General features: G+C 29.3%; 1 long non-coding RNA gene across 1 annotated transcript; it reads left to right on the top strand.

The window, feature by feature from the left end:
• The first annotated feature begins 6,438 nt into the window (after positions 1-6,438).
• LOC133036539 (uncharacterized) lies at positions 6,439-7,348 on the top strand. Its single transcript, XR_009687149.1, has 2 exons — positions 6,439-6,653; positions 6,811-7,348. It is a non-coding gene; the product is annotated as an uncharacterized LOC133036539 (long non-coding RNA).
• Positions 7,349-7,744: the final 396 nt, after the last annotated feature.

Here is a 7,744-nt window from a genome sequence, read left to right as displayed (position 1 = left end):
ATCTTTTCTGCATCTGATTTTCTCAAAAACGCCAATTTTCTAATTCAACCATTTAAATGCCAATTCTAACTATTTAATAACTATAAATAATTATTAAATAATATTATCATTTATCATATTTATTAATTGAACCATACAAAGTATCATAATTAATAAATATGCCCCTATAAACTCTTTCTTTACGATTTTGCCCTTACTTAGTGAAAATTTCACAAATAGACATAGTCTAATTTGAGAATTATGATTGATTAATCAAAACCAATTACATGAGTCTTACAAGCAATATTATCTCAACTAGTGCGGGGACCATGGGTCTATATAACCGAGCTTCCAATAAGTAGATCAAGAATTTAGCACTAAAATTCACTAACTTATTAATTCTTCGTTGAATCCACGCATAGAACTTAGAATTGCACTTTCAGTATATAGAATGCTCTATATGTTCCACCATATAGACACATCATTAGTTATCTATTGTTATAATCCTAATGTGATCAATGATCCTCTATATAAATGATCTACACTATAAAGGGATTAGATTACCGTAACACCCTACTATGTATTTTATCCTTAAAACACTTAACCCCGTATAAATGATATTTCAGCTTATGTGAAATGAGTACTCCACCATTTATGTTCGTTTGGTCAAGCTCGAAGGAGATCATCCTTTGCTTACTATTCGCCAGATAGAAGCTATAGATTCCATGTTTATGATAGTGCTCCCACTCAATTGCTCTACCGTGTTCCCAAAATGTACGTATCACCCTGACCTAAAAGTAGGCTTAACTAACAAATCAAAGAACACGAATAGCCTTTCAAGATTGAGCCTAATCATAACAGGATTAAGAACATTTGATCTAGGATCAACTTGGCGATATTGACTTAAATAGATTTTACGGTAAGTTTAATTAAAACTAAGTCAAAGTTCAATATCGGTCCCTTCGGATGCATACTCCATGCATCCAACCTGAGCTTTACTTTAACCAATGCTCTGGAAAGAACATAGCATTTCTCCAAATGCAAGTAAACTCTGTTGTAGATTATCATATCAGTAAAACCCTGTGTCTGATAAATCTAGGAAACTTTATTCACATAGTCATGTTTACTTTCCATTGTGTTGACGGCACAATAAACAGGATCAAGTATGTGAAAAGGGTTTCAGATGAATTTATACATTATGTACATATAATCATGAAATAAATCATGTGAACCATGCAACATTAAATGTTATTTCTGATCTATATGAATAAGTAAATCTGATTATATTGAAATGAGTTTTATTTAGGGCATAAAACCCAACACTTCTGAGGTCGACAATGTACGCCTTGTTACTTCTTTGTTTAAAAACTTATCGCTTCATTTGGGACAATCGCAGTTCTTGTTAATAGAGAGTTTCTCGAGGCTCATTTGGTTATTAGCTTCTGACTCGTCAAGATTGTAAGTCTCACTGAGAAGATGTTTGAAATTAACTGGGGGAGTTATAGGAATGAGCCTTCCCATAGCTAGATAGGAACCTCGCTTAATGGGTCTCGAGCCAACCCGACTGTTTTTACTTAGTTTACGTTATATACTAAGTGTTTCTGCAGTCGACATGCGTCGCTTTCGTCTTCCCAGATGTAACATACTTGATGCCTCACTATATGCATTCAATGACATATGGTTTCTCGTTAATGTACTAAGCAACAGTTTGTATATTTTTTCCTCGCATAAGACCTTACAGTCAGTAAGTTGCAAATATACTCTGCTACTTACGCAATTAATGAGTTATTCAATAAAAAGTGATGTCATCGATCCATATTCCCTTTATCTTGACATGTGTCCTCCACTGAGATGGTAGCCAAATTTTGAGTATAACAACATGTATATATGAAGTCTATTTAAGTTTAATTAATTAAATAAATTAGGTTGCTAAAAATAAAATATTACAATGATAGTTTAATTTAGGTCCAATTAGTATTGTGCTTATTCAATGAATAACAATTATTTATTTAATGGTTAAATTCCTCCCCTTTAAGCCTTGTGTGAGAGTTAGGGGGTCATAGTAGTGGGTACGACATACTGAACCCAACCCTCCCTCACACAAACTACCACAATTATGAAAGCCTATTTACCTTATTTATATAGTTGTATTAGGCTAATTATATTAGTTTAACCTAATTAGAATTGAATTAGCAACATAATTAGTTTTAAAATATATGATTTTTTTTTTTCATAAGATTATTTTAAAATTAATTGTAGAAAAAGACTTAGTTTAATGAGATATATTCTAGATAGTTATTTCTAGTAACTAATTATATTTTTTAATATTTAATTAATAAGAAAAATATATTTAAGTTGAAAATTAATTATTTAATTAATTTTAGACCAACTTAAATTAAAATATTTTTCGTAGATATTAAATTAGAATTAATAATTAAGTTAATTTTATTCAAGATACTTAATAATTTGTTCTTTTATTTAATACATTTTACTAAATAGAAAATAAATATTTAAGTTGATTTTTTCTAGACACTTAAATATTAGTTATTTTCAGGAATTTTGATTAGACAGAAAATTATATTTAAGTTGCAAATTTAATTTTAGATCAACCTAAATTAGAATAATTTTTAATATATATTTTATTAATCATTTCCCACCTAATTTCGAATTGTGTTTATTTATTTAAATGCAAATATTTTAAAATTTTGAAAAATAGATTAAACTTGAAAATTAATTTTAAACCAACTTAAATCAAGTAAATTTTCCATTAACAATTTATTAAAATAAATAGAGTAAAATATATTATATTTTAATTAGAAAATAAGTAATTAATTAATGAAATATCTAGATAGTTATTTTCTGTGTAGACTTGCGGTATTTTTCTAGACATATTTAATTAAATAAAAATTAATATTTATGTTAATTTTATTCAAGAATGAATCGAATGCAATACGAATGTTTTAGAAAAAATAATTAAAATCAAAATCGAACATAGAAATCAATCAAAAGCACATTGTAAACAAAAAAATTATTCAAATTAAGAAGAAAGAAATTTATTTCCAAATCTAACAGCAGACATACACATTAATATATATATATATAATATATAATTAGAGAGTATGGAGGAAAAAATCAATTACCTCCGGTGAGATGTCTCCACCGCTGTTTCGTCGCTGCCGACAGTTAAGAGAGAGGAACCATAAAGAGATCGAGAGAGGGAAGTAGATGAACATATGAGATTTTGAGTTGGAAGGAAATAGATGAACTTAGAAAGGCTAATGTAAAGAAAGCCCAATAATAGTTTTAACCTGTAATTTTAAGGCCCAACATTAATATTTCAAATTGGGCTATGGTAATATTTTTTTTTAAAATGTTATCCTTTAATGTAATAAAAAGGTGAAATTGTTGTAGTGGGTATTAAAAGAGTATGTATATATAAAAGTAATTGCATAAATATGTAATAATAATAATGAGTTTTAAAATAGGTTTGTATATATATATATGATTAACACCTATTTTTCGCTTTAGATGTATGCATGTTGCAATAAACGTTGGCTATATGTATATATGTGTATGTATCATATGGATGGATAGAAGGATATGTTGATTTATTTTGGTAACATTAACAGATCTTTATCTATTAAAAGATATCTTACTTTGCAATTAAAGTGCAAGAAATGAATGTAGAACCGTTAATAATTGTATTTGATATTTATTTTTCTTTTCTCGTTATAAATTCTCTTCTAAACATAAAGCTAATTGCTTTAAGTAGATGGTACTTTAAAAGAGTGTTGGACAAAAGGAGGGAAACTTTAAAGGTGTACTGTGTATTAATAATTTTCAAACATTGTGCAATGGACACCTCAGAACAACCCAGGGCCAATATCTACTTTTTCACTTGAAACAGCTTTACAACTTTGTAATTATACAAGTGTTTTAAAGGGATTCCATTCTTTATTTTCTTCTTTTCTTTCAAGCACTCTTGCACATGCTTGTTTAGTTGGAAAACATACATAGTTTGTATCCTACTTAATTATTTTAATGGGATGTTCAATAATTTTTTATTTTAATTATTTTTTCTTTTCTCTTCTTTATTGAACTTTAATTCTTGGGTATTCCTTTTTAGCCTTGTTTCCCACGCCCAAAATTCATCAACAAAAAATCCCATTCATAATTATAATTATTTTATTTAATTATATAAATAATTATCTATATTGTCAAAAAGCAAACTTAACTGATGCAAATCTGACTCAGGCTATAGTTTTCTTTCTATGATATGTCTATGCCTTTATTTTTATTTAGTTTCTTAACGCACACAGATATACAACTAGCTAACTAGTTACCATGTAAACAAGGATTCGACCATATTGCTAGAAATTAAGGAGAGTCCAATAAGTCACAAAATATTATTATGTATTAATAATATATCCCTTTATTTTATTATAGAACTATATATATATTTTTTGACCTTCCCAAGCAAGTCTGACCAATACATATAAGCTTTCCAAAAAAAATACATTTATAAATTATAACATCTGTGAAGATATAAAAAGAGAAATGTTAAAAGATATTATTGATACCTAACACTTTTTTTAGTATTTTATTGTTATTGGTGTAATTAATTAATGAATTTTATATAATTTATATAATATCTTTCAAAGAATATCGCAAACTAATCCCAAAGAAATACGTTTAGAATGTGCTAGACACAATATGTCTTGTTCATTAACATTTCAGAAATACTTAGCCATAATTAGAGCAGTTATTTGGATTTGAGGAAAAAAAAAAATCAACCGCAAAAAAATACGTTTAGAAGGTCTTAGAGTGTCGAATTTAACAATGATCATAAGAAAATTTATACATACAAGTTCCAATAACCACGTTTCAATATTAAACTATCAATAATAATAAATGGGATATAAAAGTCCATGCACTCTAAGATAGTCTATATATATATATTTAGAGTATTGCTATTAGGCACTAGTGGTGTCTACCACTTGACATGTCGCGTTGCGATTGGCTAGCGATACCCTCTAAAAGTTATTATATTAAATTATATGGGTCTCGATACTTAGTTGGACCAATAACGATATTGATTCATAGGAGGGTGCCCACTGGTGCCTTTTAGCATTTCTCATATATTTATGAGCATTGCTATTGGGCATCAGTAGTGCCTACCACCGATACTCTCTAAAAATTATTATATTAAACTATATAGGATTCGATACTAAATTAAATCAATAGCGATATTGACACGTAAGAGAGTGTTTGGCAGCCCTAGTTTCTTTTAGCTATTTATATATATAACATTAATTAGTTAGCCCTAGCGTATATCGTGATATAACTTAAATATGTATATATATAGGTGTTGTAATGAATGGTGAGATTTTTGATACACATAATGCATGGAATTGTTGAGCACCAATAATGAGAACCCATAAACAACACATACCAATTATTTCACATATTCCTCATCAATCTCTTTCATACAAGTAAGACCCGGGTTTCTGACAGTTACCGACCAATGACCCATTTCCACATAAGGGGCTCTATTCAATTGTTCCCCATAACTAGGGCATCTGGGTCACATGGGGATCCATGTGACCGAAGAGTTTGGGGCACTATCTCTATAATCTAATAATCCAATAAATTAGAACAACAAAACCCAGAACCCATCAAAAAAGGACACATATATGTATACATGTATATTATTTATTGTATATCTAATTTATTAATAGTATTCCAAAACAAATAAAACTGCTACACTATTCGTTGCTCGACCCTCAATGCCGGGACCATTAGTCTAGGCCCCACACGTGTAAAAAAAATCTACTTCACCCATTGGCTATGTACTCAACACGTATGACCGTTTGGGCCATCTTTTAGCCCCACATAAATGAAAATTCTGACACCGAAATGCATGCCATGCCGTAAATAAATTAATATATACATTTATATAATTAAGCCTAATAAGTGATTGTAGGAATCACAAGCTAGCATGTAATAATCACAGAACAGTCCGGTTAATTGTTAATATATTGGATACAAAAAGAAAATGTACTTGTATATATGTATTTATTTGAAGGTTTGGGTTGGTGGGAACAAGAGGGATTTATGCACTACCAAATCTACAATAGATTAAAGACACGGATCATTGATCTGTATTAATATATAATATTATAATATATATATATGAGGCCGGTTAAAAATATACTTATCTTTAGAAACGAGATCTAAAAAAGTTGGTACCTTTTTCCAAAGTTATGAAAGAAGGGGAAGATTTTATAGTAGCTACTATAGCTAGCTAGAGAGTAATGAAATGAGAGAGTAACAATTAATTAATATATAAAGGCGGGGCTGGGGGTTGGAGCCGGGAAGAGGGGCCGGGGGATATATTGATATATTACTTTGGGGGTTTTTTTCTCCAATAATTGAAGGTGGCAAAGAGACATAGTTTAATTCTGTTAAGGCACCAATGATGAGAGAGTTTTTATTTTATGTAGTGGACTCCATCTTTCCACGTCCGAAAGAACCGAGGTTGTCAAAGCTTTGGAGCCATGTTACTGTCCCTATTCCAAAAATCCATGCATTTTAATTTTCTCTTCACATCAAGAACCCCTTTTAAGTGGATTCCAACTCCTCATTCAACCATATATAGATTCCCTTAACAAGTGGTGGGTTTCACTTTCACAAACCTAACCAAAAAGTTTATCTTTTTCTCCTCCCCTCCTTTGATTTATTCATCTCCTCCTCCTCATTATTATTTTATGTGTAAAGCTAATTAACAAATTAAATATAAATATAAATTAATTAATCATGATATTAATGCAGATTCCATTCTATTATTTTATGTGGGGTTCCTTCAAATCTCGGTACCCAATGGGTGGACTTGCTGTTTTGTTTGTGAGCAATAGGGTAATGGGGCTAACCTACCTAATAGGATCTGACAGGTACCAGTTATATATATATACATATTTTTCAATTTTGTGTGGATTGCAATACCATATATATTTATAATTAAGCCACAATACCATGCATTATCAGTATTAATATATATAGAGAGACAATATAATATTAACCCCTCTCCTTTCTCCCTAGCTGTGTAGCTCAGATATATATATATATAAATAAAGTATATTAGTTTACTTTTATTTTTTGCTGTTGCAAAGAACAATGACAGTTTTATTGTATGTAAATAAAAATAATATCCATTAGTCAATTCACATATAATTTGTGCTAATTATATTTTTATAATATTTCCCATTAAAAAAGAAAAAAAAAAGCTTTTATTATATTAATTTCTTAACTTATGTTTGCCAACTCATTTTCCTACCATTATGAAAGAGAGGAAAAAAAAAAAAAAGAAGAAGGGTTGGCGTTTTTAAAAAGGGTATCTTAAAGCACATTTTGTTTATAATTCTTTCATTTCTTTTTCCATCTTTTCTTTCTCTCTCTCTCTCTGTGAATGTCTGAGAAAAGGTTGTATGCAGATCTGTGGTATGTGAAAAAGGAAGCAGCTATATATTAAGCTTATTAATGTGATTAATTATATTCTAATTATAACATATAGCAAAGAAAATAATTTGAAATAAATTGTATCGAGGTGCTAGCTTGCAAATCAAACCTAGTTTATAGTCTTTCAATTAATTAATTACTGGGCAGTATGCAATCCCATAACCCATGTTACGACAAAATTATAACTAAATAATTAATCATAGAACCCTATATAATAATTAACAAAGGGAAATAACAATAAGGTTTTAAT

This window comes from Cannabis sativa, chromosome 4 (assembly GCF_029168945.1).
Source record: "Cannabis sativa cultivar Pink pepper isolate KNU-18-1 chromosome 4, ASM2916894v1, whole genome shotgun sequence".
Lineage (NCBI taxonomy): Eukaryota > Viridiplantae > Streptophyta > Magnoliopsida > Rosales > Cannabaceae > Cannabis > Cannabis sativa.
This window is presented reverse-complemented; position numbering and strand designations above follow the sequence as displayed.